At 48.1% G+C, this 18038-nt stretch overlaps 1 protein-coding gene across 3 annotated transcripts in view; it reads left to right on the top strand.

The window, feature by feature from the left end:
- The window catches only part of LOC109886612 (cdc42 effector protein 4-like), a 34642-nt gene that overhangs the window by 11231 nt on the left and 5373 nt on the right, over nucleotides 1–18038 (top strand). The window contains exon 1 of one of the 3 annotated variants that reach the window (XM_031814491.1): nucleotides 15445–15865. The exons of the other annotated variants lie outside the window; for them this stretch is intronic. The gene's annotated coding sequence lies outside the window, so the exon portion shown is untranslated. Of the gene's footprint in view, nucleotides 1–15444; nucleotides 15866–18038 lie in introns of those variants that run through there. 3 annotated transcript variants of the gene reach the window in all.

The raw sequence follows: 18038 nt of genomic DNA, 5'->3' as shown, positions 1-18038 counted from the left end.
TATCGCGGTCTCTGTCCTACTGTATCGCGGTCTCTGGCCTACTGTATCGCGGTCTCTGGCCTACTGTATCGCGGTCTCTGTCCTACTGTATCGCGGTCTCTGTCCTACTGTATCGCGGTCTCTGTCCTACTGTATCGCGGTCTCTGTCCTACAGTATCGCGGTCTCTGTCCTACAGTATCGCGGTCTCTGTCCTACTGTATCGCGGTCTCTGTTGTAAATGTATTGGTGCCAAACTGGTGGTGAAAAAAGTGGATGGTTAGTTGGAGTTAATTGAATATAATGCCCATGTGTACAGTGGCAGGAACCAGTAGGTATAAACCCTCTGGAATTACCAGGATTCCTGCATTAATTAGTCATCAGATCTGATCTTCATCTAAGTCACAACAACAGACAAACCCAGTGTGCTTAAACTAATAACACACTAATTAATGTATTTTTCTTGTCTATACTGAATAGATCATTTAAACATCCACAGTGTATGTTGGAAAAGTATCTGAACCCCCCCGAGGCTAATGACTCTCCAAAAGCTAATTGGAGTCAGGAGTCAGCTGACATGGAGTCCAATCAATGAGACCAGATTGGAGCTGTTGGTTACAGCTGCCCTGCCCCATTAAAAGACAACACTCCCAAAATGCTTATTGGCTGTTCCCTAGTAGGGTGGCACATTTTGGGGAATATTCAGGTGGAAACTTTCTGTGGGAATTAATAAAAATATGTGCAAAATAATATTTATACCATTTAAATGTAGATGTTTTTTTGCATTGGATATTTTTACCTTACCATATATGGAGACAAACCTTTTACCTTATAAGTAGACATAATTGCAAATGATTAAATACTTCCAATATACATGAGAAAAATAAATGTAGTTACGAATTAAACTTTAAATAAATGAGTTGACTCTTCACATGAGACGATTTTACTGAACAACAAAATAAAGGGAATATTGAATGATCCTCAATGATCCATTACATCTCTAAAATGATATTCTAGAAACTAAACCTTTGGTTGTCTTCCTCTCAGGCTTCCATGTCTTCTCCCTGGACCTCCTCAATGTCCACCTCTTGAACATCAGACTCTGAGGCCTCATCTTCACTGTCACTTTCCAACTTTGTTGAGGATGGCTCGTTGTCAGGCTCAAAAAGCCTCAAATGTGCCTGGATGGCCACCAATCTTTCAACCCTTGTATTGGTCAGCCTGTTGCGTACTTTGGTGTGTGTGTGTGTGTGTGTGTGTGTGTTCCCAAACAAGGACCAGTTGCGCTCTGAGGCAGCTGATGTTGGTGGGATTTGTAGGACGATGGAGGCAACAGGGGAAAGAGCCTCAGATCCACAAAGTCCCTTCCACCAGGTGGCTGATGAGATATGTTGGCACGACTGCCATGTTGCATCTCCATCCCAAAGCCCTTGCTTGGAAGTGTACTTCGCCAGACTGCCAAGAACATTGCCCTCATCCAGGCCAAGGTGGCGAGACACGGTAGTGATGACACCATAGGCCTTGTTGATCTCTGCACCAGACAGGATGCTCTTGCCAGCATTCTTGGGGTCCAACATGTACGCTGCGGCATATTTGGGCTTCAGGCCGAAGTCTTCACGCTTTTTGATGCATTTCAGAACTGCAGTTTCCTCTGCTTGGAGCAACAGGGCAGGGCAGTACGGATTTATTCTCTTACATCTGCAAGCAGAGTGAACATCAGACAGGATGACATTGTCTCCCTCAATCCGTGCAATGGCTACTGTTATAGGTTTCAGGCTGTTTACCACTCTCTCCCAAAATACATCATCCAGGAGGATCCTCTTGATGGGGCTGTCCATATTGGCAGACTGTGATATGACCATTTCTTGGGGAGACTCCTTCCCCTCCAGAAGACCATCAAACATAATGACAACACCACCCCAACAGGTGTTGCTGGGCAGCTTCAATGTGGTGCTCTTATTCTTCTCACTTTGCTTGGTGTGGTAGATTGCTGCTATAACCTGATGACCTTTCACATACCTAACCATTTCCTTGGCTCTCTTGTAGAGTGTATCCATTGTTTTCAGTGTCATGATTTCCTTGAGGAGCAGATTCAGTGCATGAGCAGCACAGCCAATGGGTGTGATGTGAGGGTAGGACTCATCCACACGGCTCGAGCAAGACATTCATAATTTATCTGACTACTTTCCTCCATTGAGTCAAATATACTTCTGATTCCAGGAGGACCATGATCTGTTGCTATCGATAAGGACTCTGATTCATCATTTTCACCTCGAATAGAAGTAAGAGGGACTTTTGTCAGAGGTTGTGAGCCCTGGGGGAACTTTATGCACTTGGCCAGATGATTCTGCATCATATTCTTCACATATGATTTGGCACAGTATTTGCAAATGTACACAGCTTTTCTTTCTACATTAGCTGCAGTGAAATGTCTCCACACATCAGGTAGTGACCGTGGCATTTTCCTGTAAATATTAGAACCCCACATACAACAACACGTACAGATAAATAGTTAAGCAGTTAGATTAAACTTCTTTGTAAGATAATAAAAAAAAAAAATTATGTATGGAAACAGGTGAATTAACACTCCTCGGTTAGCAGGTTCAAGCAAGCTAAAACCCACATGGTAGCAAAAACGAAGTAGCAGAAATTGTTAACAAGTTAGAAATGATTTAAACACACTTCGCTGTAGGCTACTATTTACAAGTTAACAAAAAATCATGTATGTCGTATAAAATATTTTCAACCCACCCAGTATTGTAATCAAAACTTACCAGAAAGCGTGTAGTCCTTGGGTCAGACAGTGTAGTAGTGTGGGCTCAATAGCATCTCATTGGTGTGCAAGATCTTGAGAATCAGAATTTTGACTTGCATAAAGCTGGAAATGGTTACCAAAGTATCTCTAAAAGCCTTGATGTTCAAATTGTCTATAAATGGAGAAAGTTCAGCACTGTTGCTACTCTCTAGGAGTGGTTGTCCTGCAAAGATGACTGGAAGAGCACAGAGCAGAATGCTCACTGAGGTTAAGAACAATCCTAGAGTGTCAACTAAATACTGACAGAAATCTCTGGAACATGCTAACATCTCTGTTGACGAGTCTACGATACGTAAAACACTAAACAAGAATAGTGTTCATGGGAGGACACCATGGAAGAAGCCACTGCTGTCCCTCTCTTCCTCCCCTCCCTCCCTGACCCCGTCCCTCTCTTCCTCCCCACCCTGACCCCGTCCCTCCCCTCCCCTCCCTGACCCCGTCCCTCTCTTCCTCCCCTCCCTGACCCCGTCCCTCTCTTCCTCCCCTCCCTGACCCCGTCCCTCTCTTCCTCCCCTCCCTGACCCCGTCCCTCTCTTCCTCTCCTTCCTGACCCCGTCCCTCCCTGACCCCGTCCCTCTGTAATTCTTGTCAGTGTTTAAGCAGCAGCTCAGTAACAGGACAGAGGTCACAGCACATGGAGTCTACGTCACAAGTGGCACCATATTCCCCTGTTTTAGTGCACTACTTTTGACCTTACAGTCAACATCTTTTGTATCAACAAGCCATAGTTGAATGCACTTTGTTTAGCTTTCAGGCTTATCTTTTAAACCCACGCAGGATCGCCCATAGGGTGCACTAGGCCCCATAGGGCTCTGGTCAGAAGTAGTGGACTATATAGGGAACAGGCTGCTATTTGAAACTAGTAGAAACATGTTCCTAACGGTCTCTCTTGGATCCTGACTGAGAGGAGAGAGCAGCATTCCATAGAACACGTTGCCTCCCCATGTTGTCCCCGTGGGAGGTGTGACACGAGCAATGCTGATGACCTCACACACACACGTTAGGTGAGCGCTGATGGTTGGAGGTGATGGCAGCACTATGGTTTAACACGACGCTGTTCGTTCACACCACAGGGTTGGTTGACACACTGCAGGGTTCACAACACACACCTCTGTGTGGGTGGAGGTGTGAGGAGAGACAGAGGAGTAACCAGCTCACACCGTGGTCTACAGTTAGTCTGACTCTGGCCTATATACTCTGGACATCAGTCCAGCCAACAGAAAGGCATGTTTTCTGCGTCATGACAATTTATCCTAGACAGACTTCTAAATATAGAACATCTATTTGGCTACCAATGATTCATTGAAAATGAGCATTTCTTGAAAGTGCAACATGCTCCATTTAAAATGACGTCCCCGACTGCAAGTCATTATTGTGCTGCTGTCTGCATGGTCCCACCCTGTTGGTCTGATGGAGAGATAATGGGACGTTCACCTCTGGTAAGTGGCTGTGTAGTACGACCCAGAGACATACATTAAGTGCTTGGCCAGGTTTGAGAACGGCTGCCATGGCAACGCCTCTATTCTCTAGATGTTGGTGATGTAACAATGCTAGAGTGACAGTTCCCTATGAAGTGACCTGCTGTAAACAAACAAAACAGAGCAGTGAATTGCAGATGTTTTTATGGATTAGCGTTCGGGATCGTGTGCATCCAAGGCGGTGTTGTGGTGTCAAACAAATGACGTATCTGCTTTCACTGGACGTCTTCACAGGTTTAAAACCTGTCAGAAATAAACCGTGCAACTCTGAAGTGTGGCAGTGGCTACAGAGCCTTTTCACTTGGCTACTGAGGAGGAAGTGGCTCTCAGAACGTTCAGACAGAAACCTCTCTAGATACATGTATAATAGGAGTCCGGCACGGCCCTAGCAGCCTGCTAGGAGTCCGGCACGGCCCTAGGAGTCCGGTCCGGCACGGCCCTAGGAGTCCGGAACGGCCCTAGCAGCCTGCTAGGAGTCCGGCACGGCCCTAGCAGCCTGCTAGGAGTCCGGCACGGCCCTAGCAGCCTGCTAGGAGTCCGGCACGGCCCTAGCAGCCTGGACTAGCAGCCGGGACGGCCCTAGCAGCCTGGACTAGCAGCCGGGGCTACTGGCAAATCTCTGAATAGTGTAATATAACCCAGGTCACCGATGTCTGGAAACTTCCAATGTCATCGGTAGCTAGAGGAGTCTACTGTAAAAGATTGAAGAAGGCTATTCTAGTCTGTTCTTATTCCCAGGTCTTATGTCCAACAGTCTGGGGAATGACTGGGATAAGAGGCAGATCTCTGAAGAAACCCAGTCTGGGTAACCCTGTGTAGAATGAACATCTAGAACAAGCCTGCCTAGCTGCCATAGCCCCCCCCCCCCCCCCCCCCCCATGGCCTCAGGTTATCCTTTCATCACTCTATCCAGGTCAGTAGGTTTTATTGGCTCCAGACTGACTGTCCAGACTGACTGAGTGCCACTGCCCAGCTTCAGCCACCTTCTCTGAGGTTGGATGGGCTGCATGGTGGGGGAGGGGGAGGGGGATACCACCTTCTCTGGGGTTGGATGGGCTGCATGGTGGGGGAGGGGGATACCACCTTCTCTGGGGTTGGATGGGCTGCATGGTGGGGGAGGGGGAGGGGGATACCACCTTCTCTGGGGTTGGATGGGCTGCATGGTGGGGGAGGGGGATACCACCTTCTCTGGGGTTGGATGGGCTGCATGGTGGGGGAGGGGGAGGGGGATACCACCTTCTCTGGGGTTGGATGGGCTGCATGGTGGGGGAGGGGGATACCACCTTCTCTGTGGTTGGATGGGCTGCATGGTGGGGGAGGGGGATACCACCTTCTCTGGGGTTGGATGGGCTGCATGGTGGGGGAGGGGATACCACCTTCTCTGGGGTTGGATGGGCTGCATGGTTGGGGAGGGGATACTACCTTCTCTGGGGTTGGATGGGCTGCATGGTGGGGGAAGGGATACCACCTTCTCTGGGGTTGGATGGGCTGCATGGTGGGGTGGGGGATACTACCTTCTCTGGGGTTGGATGGGCTGCATGGTGGGGTGGGGGATACCACCTTCTCTGGGGTTGGATGGGCTGCATGGTGGGGGAGGGGATACCACCTTCTCTGGGGATGGATGGGCTGCATGGTGGGGGAGGGGATACCACCTTCTCTGGGGTTGGATGGGCTGCATGGTGGGGGAGGGGATACCACCTTCTCTGGGGTTGGATGGGCTGCATGGTGGGGGAGGGGGATGCCACCTCTGGGGTTGGATAGGCTGCATGGTGGGGGAGGGGGATACCACCTTCTCTGGGGTTGGATGGGCTGCATGGTGGAGGAGGGGGATACCACCTTCTCTGGGGTTGGATGGGCTGCATGGTGTAATCTGAAGGGTCAGTAACTCTCTAATGGAGCTGGGCTGTTAGTAATGTAGAGTTCTGTAATCTGAAGGGTCAGTAACTCCCTCTAATGAAGCTGGGCTGTTAGTAATGTAGAGTTCTGTAATCTGAAGGAGTGGATGAGGTATTCAGTAGAGGGTTGTAAAACATAACGCACAGTGTTATTTATGAATGGAGATTAGTGAATGTTTCTCCTCGTAACTCAGGTTACAGCTCCCACAGCAACTGTTACTGCTGTCATTTCCTCACTGTGTGTGTGTGTGTGTGTGTGTGTGTGTGATGGAATCATTTATTTTAGTAGCAACAGTACAACTCCACAGCACTTGTCTTTCAACTCAATCAAGCCAAGTGTGTTTTGCCTCTAACTCTGATTGAAGTGGAGGAAATCTGTCTGTTTTAGAGGAAGCTGAACGTTAAAGCCCCGTGAAACCCACTCGTTGCCTTTCTCATGATTAGTGTTCAGGGCTTTCTCTCCCCATAATGTTGGGTCTTAATGAACCAGAAATATACCACAGTCAGTAACCTAGATGTAACCTATAAACACCTAACATTTAGAGTGCACGTCCCCAATGACACCCTGTGTCCTGTATAGTGATGCGCCCTATGGGCTCTGGTCAAAAGAAGTGCACTACATAGGGAATAGGGTGCCCTTTGGGAAGCAGACAAAGTTAACACGGCGTTTCCATGGCGTTCCCAGGGTAAGAATACTGTTGGGAAAACGCTCTGGAATTCCACAATGTCTTCCTGACCAGATGTCACATGATGAGGAAAAGAGGAACATATTTAGGGATGGATTGGAACGTGTGTGTGTGTGAAGGCTGTTGGTGAGTCACCGTGGGAACTCGGGGGTCACTGCTTGGGAATTGACTTTTCAAACACGTTTACAACACTCTCACACACACACACACATGCTCTTTGACAAAATGCAACATCCATGTCACGTGAGTCAGAACACAGAGAAGAGAAACAGCTGGGGTGTCTGTACTATAATGGACATTCATAGATTGCAGTGTTCTGTCATCACTGTACTAAAGTATTCATTATCCCCGATGGGATTTAAATGCTTGAATATCACGTAGACTGTATGTTGCAAACCATATTTCACAATGTTCAGAGAGAGAGAGAGAGGTAGAGCGAGAGAGATAATGAGAAAGATCAAAAAGGGTGGAGAGAGACATTCAGTCTAAACATTGCCTTCCTCCCACACCCCAACACACTCAGCACGACCCTGACCTTTGACCCAGAAGTGAATTATGGGGCCTGAGCTAGCAGGATGTCAGAGAAATGAACCATGCATAACATACTGTGGGTGCTGTGAAACATCTCAACTGATGATCTGACATTCAACACACACAGTCTTGTGCAGTGAAAGTAGAGGGGACTTGGTCTTTGCAAATTGTGGTTTATAATCCTTTCGCAAAAGTGTATTATAGACTGGCATTTGCTTATGAATGATTCTCCTTCCCTTGCTAGTAGTAGCTTGCCGGCAGCCCGACTAGCTGGCTTTAGCCTGGGGAAAAACATAACAAGCTTGTACCGGTACAGAGTCAATGTGCAGGCTATATACAGGGGTGTACAGAGTCAACGTGCAGGCTAAATACAGGGGTGTACAGAGTCAATGTGCAGGCTATATACAGGGGTGTACAGAGTCAATGTGCAGGCTATATACAGGGGTGTACAGAGTCAATGTGCAGGCTATATACAGGGGTGTACCGATACAGAGTCAACATGCAGACTATATACAGGGGTGTACCGATACAGAGTCAACATGCAGACTATATACAGGGGTGTACCGATACAGAGTCAACATGCAGACTATATACAGGGGTGTACCGATACAGAGTCAACATGCAGACTATATACAGGGGTGTACCGATACAGAGTCAACATGCAGACTATATACAGGGGTGTACCGATACAGAGTCAACATGCAGACTATATACAGGGGTGTACCGATACAGAGTCAACATGCAGGCTATATACAGGGGTGTACCGATACAGAGTCAACGTGCAGACTATATACAGGGGTGTACCGATACAGAGTCAACGTGCAGACTATATACAGGGGGATACAGAGTCAACATGCAGACTATATACAGGGGTGTACCGATACAGAGTCAACATGCAGGCTATATACAGGGGGATACAGAGTCAACATGCAGACTATATACAGGGGTGTACCGATACAGAGTCAACATGCAGGCTATATACAGGGGGATACAGAGTCAACATGCAGGCTATATACAGGGGGATACAGAGTCAACATGCAGACTATATACAGGGGCACCAGTTATTTGAGGTAGTTTGTACATGTTTTATTAAAGAGACTATGCATAGATGACTACAGAGTAGCAGCGGTGTAAAAGAGAGGGAGGGGGGAGGGAGGGGGGGGGCACTGCAAGTAGTCTGGGTAACCATGTGATTAGATGTTCAGGAGTCTTAAGACTTGGGGGTAGAAGCTGTTTAGAAGCCTTTTGGGCTTAGACTTGGAACTCCGGTAACGCTTGCCGTGCGGTAGCAGAGAGAACAGTCTATGGCTGGCTGCAGTCTTTGACAATTTTTAGGGCCTTCCTCTGACACCACCTGGTATAGAGGTCCTGGGTGACAGGAAGCTTGGCCCCGGTGATGCACTGGGCCGTTCGCATTACCCTCTGTAGAGCCTTGCGGTTGGAAGCCGAGCAGTTGCCGTACCAAGCAGTGATGCAACCAGTCAGGATGCTCTCGATGGTGCAGCTGTAGGACCTTTTTGAGGATCTGAGGACCCATGCCAAATCTTTTCAGTCTCCTAAGGGGGAATAGGTTTTGTTGTGCCCTCTTCACAACTGTCTCGGTGTCCTTGGACCATGTTAGTTTTTTGGTGATGTGGACACCAAGGAACTTGAAGCTCTCAACCTGCTCCACTGCAGCCCCGTCGATGAGGTTGATATTTTGGCACCACACGGCCAGGTCTCTGACCTCCTCCCTATAGGCTGTCTCATCGCTGTTGGTGATCAGGCCTACCACTTGTGTCATCTGCAAATTTAATGATGGTGTTGGAGTCGTGCCTGGCCGTGCAGTCATGATTGAACAGGGAGTATATGAGGGGACTGAGCACCTAATGGGCCCCTGTGTTGAGGATCAGCGCGGCAGATGTGTTACCCTTACCACCTGGGGGCAGCCCATCAGGAAGTCCAGGATCCAGTTGCTGAGGGAGGTGTTTAGTCCCAGGGTCCTTAGCTTATTGATGAGCTTTGAGGGCACTATGGTGTTGAACGCTGAGCTGTAGTCAATGAATAATACTGTGGGGATGACATCATCGATGCACTTATTGATGAGGCCAGTGACTGATGTGGTGTACTCCTCAATGCCATCGGAGGAATTCCGGAACATACTCCAGTCTGTTCTAGCAAAACAGTCCTGTAGCTTAGCATCTGCTTCATCTGATCACTTTTTTGTAGACCGAGTCACTGGTGCTTCCGGCTTTAATTTTTGCTTGTAAGCATTAATCGGTAGGATAGAATTATGGTCAGATTTGCCAAAGGAGGGAGAGCTGTGATAGGTGGTCCAGAGTTATTTTTCCTTTGGTTGCACATTTAACATGCTGATAGAAATGAGGTAAAACGGATTTAAGTTTCCCTGCATTAAAGTCCCCGGCTACGAGGAGCGCTGCCTCTGGATGAGCGTTTTCTTGTTTTCTTATGGAAGAAAACAGCTCATTCAGTGCTGTCTTAGTGCCAGCCTCTGACTGTGGTGGTATGTAAACAACTACAAAGAACACAGATGAAAACTCTCTCGGTAGGTAGTGTGGTCTACAGCTTATCATGAGAAACTCTACCTCAGGCGAGCAATAGCTCAAGACTTCCTTAGATATCATGCACCAGCTGTTGTTTACAAAAATACATAGTCCGCCTTCCCTTGTCTTACCAGATGCTGCTGTTCTATCCTGCCGTTACATCGTATAACCAGCCAGCTGTATGTTGATGTTGTCGTTCAGCCACGACTCCGTGAAGCATAAGATGTTACAGTTTTTAATGTCCAGTTGGTAGTTTAATCTTCCCAATAACTCTGCGATTTTATTGTGCAAAGATTGCATGTTTGCTAGCAGAATGGAGGGAAGTGGGTGTTTATCAGATCGCCTGCGAATTCTCAGAAGGCAGCCGGACCTTCGGCACCTCTTTCTCCGGCCTCTTCACGGTGATCACGGTGATCGGGGCCTGTTCCTGAGGAAGCATCCTTCTCGTCGGGCTCGTCAAGGTCCTGAAAGGAATAAAGGGGTTCTGCTAGTCCGTGCTGAGTAATCGCAGTCCTGAATCGCAGTAGAAATGATTTTTGGTCATAAGAGACAGTAGTGGCAACATTATGTACAAAATAAGTAAATAAATAAATTACGTTCTTGTTGTTTGGTTTACTGTTTGAACATTCACTGAGATTATAAATTCAAAATAGGCTTCTTTGATGAATAGCCTATATACTGTATAGATCCGATCAAGGAACGAAGCGACCACCACGTCTGTGGAAGGCCTGATACGCGTGTCAAAATGTTCACGTAGTAAGAAAGTCAGTCGAATGGAGCGTATTACAAGGAGCCACCCCTTTTTTGTGACAAAAAAAAAACAATTTTGTAATCCTCAGACTTGAGTTTGCGTAGAGCTTGTAGTAAACTTAACATCTGGGTCCCCATGTCGGGTGCCATTAAGGCAGCGCGCGCTTGAGGCCTGAAGGGTGGAGTGGAGGGAGAGCGAGAGGAAGGAAGAGTGGGGTCATAGATGGAGAGGGAGGGAGGGAGGGCTTGTGGGAGCAGAGGCAGGGAGGGAGGGCTTGTGGGAGCAGAGGGAGGGCTTTCTTAGTTTCTTTCCAATGGACTACTACATATTTCATGTACTGGTTGCTTTCCTGTCAGATCATCATCATGCCACCCAGAAGCAGTGTCTCATAAATATACAGCTCTCTTTGTCTGGCTTTTAATTATTCCTGCTTCCATTTTCTTTCCATACAAGCATTCAGTGGAGGATGCTGGGTAACAACAAACATGTTTGGGTATGTATCCGCTGCAGCCCCTGTGTTTGTGTGTTTTAGACCAGCCTATCAACAGAAACATCACTTGTCATGGAAACTAAAACAGACTTTTATTTACTCACTACAGCTAGACGGATGTTGTTCCGTAACATGGCTGGTGTTATTAGATCAAGCTATTTGGCTGCCAACCTATGTTGGATTGGATTTCTCTGACATCAGGAAACTACTGATATACTTTCACTATATTAGTCAGGATTTGTCACATGCTGTACAATGTGTACCAAGAAAAGCAGGTGAAGTGGGTATCTTATCTAATGTGTTACTTGTGGTGAATAAACAGTGCAGTGTTTCTCAGTCTTTTCCAAATCAGGGACCGGCAAGCGATGGCTTTTCACTGCTCAAAGGACTTCTTGTAAGAAAGAGGACTTCTTGTAAGAAAGAGGACTGCTTGTAAGAAAGAGGACTGCTTGTAAGAAAGAGGACTGCTTGTAAGAAAGAGGACTGCTTGTAAGAAAGAGGACTGCTTGTAAGAAAGAGGACTGCTTGTAAGAAAGAGGACTGCTTGTAAGAAAGAGGACTGCTTGTAAGAAAGAGGACTGCTTGTAAGAAAGAGGACTGCTTGTAAGAAAGAGGGCGTCTTGCGTCGATCGGGAAGAGGGCGTCTTGCGTCGATCGGGAAGAGGGCGTCTTGCGTCGATCGGGAAGAATTAGCCGGTACCCTAGTGGTTAGAGCAGTAACCTGAAGGTTGCAAGATCGAATCCCCTAGCTGACAAGGTAAAAATCTGTCATTCTGCCCCTGAACAAGGAGGTTAACCCACTGTTCCTAGGCCGTCATTGAAAAAAAAAAATTGTTCTTAACTGACTTGCCTAGTAAAATAAAAAAATAACAGTGGACCTTTTTTTGTGGGATACACATAAGGGATTCTAAGTCTTGTGGCATATTTTAGTTAAACTTTCCTTCTGCATGCACAGTGCATTCTTCCCTCACATGTACTTCTGGTTCTCAAGATCTTGTACACTAATGAGATGCTATTGAGCCCACACTACTACACTGTCTGAGCCAACAACTACATGCTTTCTGGTAGGTTTTGATTACAATACTGGGTGGGGTGAATATATTTTATGACATTATTTTTTTTGTTAACTAGTAAATGGTAGCCTATAGCATAATGTGTTTAAATCATTTCTAACTTGTTAACAATTTCTGCTAGTTAGTTTTTGCTACCATGTGGGTTTTAGCTTGCTTGAGCCTGTTAACTGAGGAGTGTTAATTCACCTCTTTCCATACATGTTAAAATTCATAACATTTATCTTACAAAGGAGTTGTTTTAATTTAACTACTTAACAATTTATCTGTACATGGAATTGTGTGGAATTGTGACGAGTTATTGGGAAGATTAAACTACCAACTGGACAAATACGGTGCCAAATCATATGTGAAGAATACAACAAAGATGCAGAATCATCTGGCCAAGTGCATAAAGTTCCCCCAGGGCTCACAACCTCTGACAAAAGTTCCTCTATTTCTATTCGAGATGAAAATGATGAATCAGACTCCTTATCGATAGCAACAGCTCATGGTCCAGACACAAGGGACAACAGACACACCGATCTCTACATTGCAGATGAGCTGAAGGCAGTCATCAATGACCTTGGACCACAGAAGGAGTTTGCACTGGTGACCGACAATGCTGCGAACATGAAGGCTGCTTGGTCTTAAGTGGAGGAGTCTTACCCTCACATCACACCCATTGGCTGTGCTGCTCATGAATTGATTCTGCTCCTCAAGGAAATCATGACACTGAAAACAATGGATACACTCTACAAGCGAGCCAAGGAAATGGTTAGGTATGTGAAGGGTCATCAAGTTATAGCAGCAATCTACCACACCAAGCAAAGTGAGAAGAATAAGAGCACCACATTGAAGCTGCCCAGCAACACCTGTTGGGGTGGTGTTGTCATTATGTTTGACGGTCTTCTGGAGGGGAAGGAGTCTCTCCAAGAAATGGCCGTGTCACAGTCTGCCGATATGGACAGCCCCATCAAGAGGATCCTCCTGGATGATGTATTTTGGGAGAGAGTGGTAAACAGCCTGAAACTCCTGAAACCTATAGCAGTAGCCATTGCACGGATTGAGGGAGACCATGTCATCCTGTCTGATGTTCGGACTCTGCTTGTAGATGTAAGAGAATAAATCCGTACTGCCCTGCCCACTTCACTGTTGCTCCAAGCAGAGGAAACTCCAGTTCTGAAATACATCAAAAAGCATGAAGACTTCTGCCCATACACACCACAGCGTACAGGTTGGACCCAAAGTATACTGGCAAGAGCATCCTGTCTGGTGCAGCAATCAACAAGGCCTATGGTGTCATCACTACCGTGTCTTGCCACCTTGACGTGGGTGAGGGCATGGTTCTTGGCAGTCTGGCGAAGTACACTTCCAAGCAAGGGCTTTGTGATGGAGATGCAATATGGCAGTCGTGCCAACATGTCAGCCTCCTGGAGGAAGGGACTTTGTGGATATGAGGCTCTTTCCTGTTGACTACATCATTCTCCAAATCTCACCAACATCAGCCGCCTCAGAGCTCAGCTGGTCCTTGTTTGGGAACACACACACCACAGCACGCAACAGGCTGACTAATACAAGGGTAAGTAGTTGGTGGCCATCCAGGCAATTTTGAGGCATTTTGAGCCTGACAACGAGCCATCCTTAACAAGGTTGGAAAGTGACAGTGAAGATGAGGCCTCAGAGTCTGATGTTCAAGAGGTGGACATTGAGGAGGTCCAAGGAGAAGACATGGAAGCCTGAGAGGAAGACAACCAAAGGTTTAGTTTCTAGAATATCATTTTACAGATGCATGTTGAAAACATTTTTGGGAGATGCATTGGATCATTCAATATTCCCTTTTGTTGTTCAGTGAAATCATCCCATGTGAAGAGTTAACTCCATTTAATTAAAGTTCAATTCGTAACTAAATTCTTTTTCTTCTTTTCTTCTATGGAAGTACTTAATCATTTGCTATTGTCTTCTTATGAGGTAAAATGTTTGTTTGTCCTCATGATATGGTAAATATATCCAATGCAAATAAACATATTTTTAAATGGTATAAATATTAACTTGCATATTTTTCTGTTAATTCCCATGTATTCCAGTTAATTCCCACGTATTCCAGTTAATTCCCACGTATTCCAGTTAATTCCCACGTATTCCAGTTAATTCCCGTTAATTCCCACGGAACATTTCCACCTCTGAATATTCCCCAAAATGTGCAACCCTAGGTGTAGACCAGGGAGAGGACATGTGGTGTAGACCAGGGAGAGGACATGTGGTGTAGACCAGGGAGAGGACATGTGGTGTAGACCAGGGAAGAGGACATGTGGTGTAGACCAGGGAAGAGGGCATGTGGTGTAGACCAGGAAGAGGGCATGTGGTGTAGACCAGGGAAGAGGGCATGTGGTGTAGACCAGGGAAGAGGGCATGTGGTGTAGACCAGGGAAGAGGGCATGTGGTGTAGACCAGGGAAGAGGGCATGTGGCGTAGACCAGGGAAGAGGGCATGTGGCGTAGACCAGGGAAGAGGGCATGTGGCGTAGACCAGGGAAGAGGGCATGTGGCGTAGACCAGGGAAGAGGGCATGTGGCGTAGACCAGGGAAGAGGGCATGTGGCGTAGACCAGGGAAGAGGGCATGTGGCGTAGACCAGGGAAGAGGGCATGTGGCGTAGACCAGGGAAGAGGGCATGTGGCGTAGACCAGGGAAGAGGGCATGTGGCGTAGACCAGGGAAGAGGGCATGTGGCGTAGACCAGGGAAGAGGGCATGTGGCGTAGACCAGGGAAGAGGGCATGTGGCGTAGACCAGGGAAGAGGGCATGTGGCGTAGACCAGGGAAGAGGGCATGTGGCGTAGACCAGGGAAGAGGGCATGTGGCGTAGACCAGGGAAGAGGGCATGTGGCGTAGACCAGGGAAGAGGGCATGTGGCGTAGACCAGGGAAGAGGGCATGTGGCGTAGACCAGGGAAGAGGGCATGTGGCGTAGACCAGGGAAGAGGGCATGTGGCGTAGACCAGGGAAGAGGGCATGTGGCGTAGACCAGGGAAGAGGGCATGTGGCGTAGACCAGGGAAGAGGGCATGTGGCGTAGACCAGGGAAGAGGGCATGTGGCGTAGACCAGGGAAGAGGGCATGTGGTAGCATGCGTGCAAAGCTTCTGATTGAAGGCTGACACTTGATTCCTCTGCAATGTACACACACACACACACACACACACGCGCTTGATGCCTCTGCAGCCCTCAGACATTCATACAGACAGGAAGTAGTGTCGTCCGCTTGCCTTGCAGGGGGGGGGGGTTGGTAACCACGGAGACAGAAGCAGCAAGAGTGTGGTTGCCGTGGAGACAACAGCAGGTAAGGGCATTATAAACAGGAAGTGGATTGAGGCTGTGCCTCGACTGGCAGAGGGGCGGAGCCTCGGAGAGAGAGCGAGAACGAGGTCGAAGGCTCTGCTGGGCTGAACACTGCTGCCTGCTACCAGGAAACCTCGGCAGTCAAAATCTGTGGTTTTCCCCTCCACCACCCATCCTCAACCGAGACTTTCTAAATGTGTTATGAGAGCAGAGCTAGGAGGAGAGAGATCTGGAAGGAGTGAAGCCTGACTGGAGTACACAAAGGAAGAGACAGCCGCGTCATCAGATCAGATACAGGGATTGTCAGTGGAGCAGGTCAGTACATGGGTGATGTGTTGAAGCAGTGGAGCAGGTCAGTACATGGGTGATGGGTTGAAGCAGTGGAGCAGGTCAGTACATGGGTGATGTGTTGAAGCAGTGGAGCAGGTCAGTACATGGGTGATGGGTTGAAGCAGTGGAGCAGGTCAGTACATGGGTGATGGGTTGAAGCAGTGGAGCAGGTCAGTACATGGGTGATGTGTTGAAGCAGTGGAGCAGGTCAGTACATGGGTGATGGGTTGAAGCAGTGGAGCAGGTCAGTACATGGGTGATGGGTTGAAGCAGTGGAGCAGGTCAGTACATGGGTGATGGGTTGAAGCAGTGGAGCAGGTCAGTACATGGGTGATGGGTTGAAGCAGTGGAGCAGGTCAGTACATGGGTGATGGGTTGAAGCAGTGGAGCAGGTCAGTACATGGGTGATGGGTTGAAGCAGTGGAGCAGGTCAGTACATGGGTGATGGGTTGAAGCAGTGGAGCAGGTCAGTACATGGGTGATGGGTTGAAGCAGTGGAGCAGGTCAGTACATGGGTGATGGGTTGAAGCAGTGGAGCAGGTCAGTACATGGGTGATGGGTTGAAGCAGTGGAGCAGGTCAGTACATGGGTGATGGGTTGAGGCAGTATTTGTGTACTATGCATGTAGGTCTGTGTGTGGTACATATTGATTTGTAGGGACCCTTATTAGGATGAGATTTCAGCATTGCATGTTGCATCATTTTCATGTGTGACTATGTTTCCTGGTTGACTTTCACATGTTTCACTGAAGCACTGCAGCTCTTTCTATTAGCCAACCTGATTTCTATTGTAGTGCCCCTCTCCTTCAGGTCAGCAGCCTGGGGTGACCTATAGCAGCGGCCTGGGGTGACCTATAATAGCAGCGGGCCGGGGTGACAATAGCAGCGGCCCGGGGTGACAATAGCAGCGGGCCGGGGTGACTATAGCAGCGGCCCGGGGTGACCTATAGCAGCGGCCCAGGGTGACCTATAGCAGCGGCCCGGGGTGACCTATAGCAGCGGCCCGGGGTGACCTATAGCAGCGGCCCGGGGTGACCTATAGCAGCAGCCCGGGGTGACCTATAGCAGCGGCCCGGGGTGACCTATAGCAGCGGCCCGGGGTGACCTATAGCAGCGGCCCGGGGTGACCTATAGCAGCGGCCCGGGGTGACCTATAGCAGCGGCCCGGGGTGACCTATAGCAGCGGCCCGGGGTGACCTATAGCAGCGGCCCGGGGTGACCTATAGCAGCGGCCCGGTGTGACCTATAGCAGCAGCCTGGGGTGACTATAGGGGTGAGGTCAGGGCAGTAGAAGAGTCTGGTCTGAACACTGCGGGTCATAACAGTGATGCAGTAATGTGCGTTGTCAGGTGCCTGCCTGTCAGGACTCATCTCTCTATCCTGGAGGAATGCTCTGAGTACACACAGACACACACACACACACACACACCCCTACTGCATCACCTGCCTTCCCTAGCTGAAGGGCATAGTTCTGTTTGTTCACTAAAAACAGCATGGCCTCTGTTTCAGCCTGATCTGGTCTGTTCCCTATAGCAGCATGGCCTCTATATCAGCCTGATCTGGTCTGTTCCCTCCGGTCAAGGTTGTTTCTCACTGGTTACGTCACTAAAGTGTCAAAAAAGATAACGAGACCCGCGAATGCCTTGTTCATGTTGCCCGGTCAGAGACTGAAGTGTGAGCTTGTTTTTCCCAGTTATTGTTACATTTTGTTCACCCCTACATGAACAATCATTCTATTTTATTTATGATTATTTTTTAAAGCATTGTGTCCTAGTGGATGGTCGGTCTGTGGCCATGACTCTCTGTGAGTGGCTGCATTTCTCCACCCTTATCCCTTGACTGTTTACAGGAACAATGGTGAGGTGTTTGTGAGTGGCTGCATTTCTCCACCCTTATCCCTTGTCTGTTTACAGGAACAATGGGGAGGTGTACTACAGATTGCCCTTTAACCTCTGTAGCCTTCTGCCTGGTGTGTTTAACTTGTCTAAAGTCTGGGATCTTTAAAGAAATTTTTTTCTTTGTATTTTTTCTTTCTTCTAGTTGAGTATATTATTTATATTTCTGTGTGTGTGCGCGTGAGTGTGCATGTGTGTGTGAGTGTGCATGTGTGTGTGTGCGTGTGTGCGTGTGCGAGTGTGAGTGTGCGTGTGCGAGTGTGA

Source organism: Oncorhynchus kisutch, unplaced genomic scaffold (genome assembly GCF_002021735.2).
Source record: "Oncorhynchus kisutch isolate 150728-3 unplaced genomic scaffold, Okis_V2 Okis06b-Okis10b_hom, whole genome shotgun sequence".
Classification (NCBI taxonomy): Eukaryota; Metazoa; Chordata; class Actinopteri; order Salmoniformes; family Salmonidae; genus Oncorhynchus; species Oncorhynchus kisutch.
The sequence above is the reverse complement of the archived record's forward strand: the minus strand, read 5'-3'. Positions and strand labels throughout refer to the sequence as shown.